Below are 293 nucleotides of genomic sequence, written 5' to 3'. Positions count from 1 at the left end.
TTTTTTTTTTCCTTTTTGTCTTTTTTTGTGACCGGCAACGGATCGCAACCCTCAGTGTCGCGCCTGCACCGGACCGGGACCGGCAACGGGATCGCAACCCTCGGTTCTGCGCCCGCACCTCGCTCAGCCAGTGAGCGGGAACCGGTCTGTATGTGGGATCCGAACCCTCGGCGGCAGCGCCACCGCGCTCCCAAGTGGCTCACTGTAGCAGTGCGCCACAGGGCCGGCCCTGAATAGTTAATGTTATTGAACAACTTTTTATATGCTACTGGCCATTTGGATATCATCTTTAT

The sequence above is a fragment of the Galeopterus variegatus genome, unplaced genomic scaffold (genome assembly GCF_000696425.1).
Source record: "Galeopterus variegatus unplaced genomic scaffold, G_variegatus-3.0.2 Scaffold362, whole genome shotgun sequence".
Lineage (NCBI taxonomy): Eukaryota > Metazoa > Chordata > Mammalia > Dermoptera > Cynocephalidae > Galeopterus > Galeopterus variegatus.
This window is presented reverse-complemented; position numbering follows the sequence as displayed.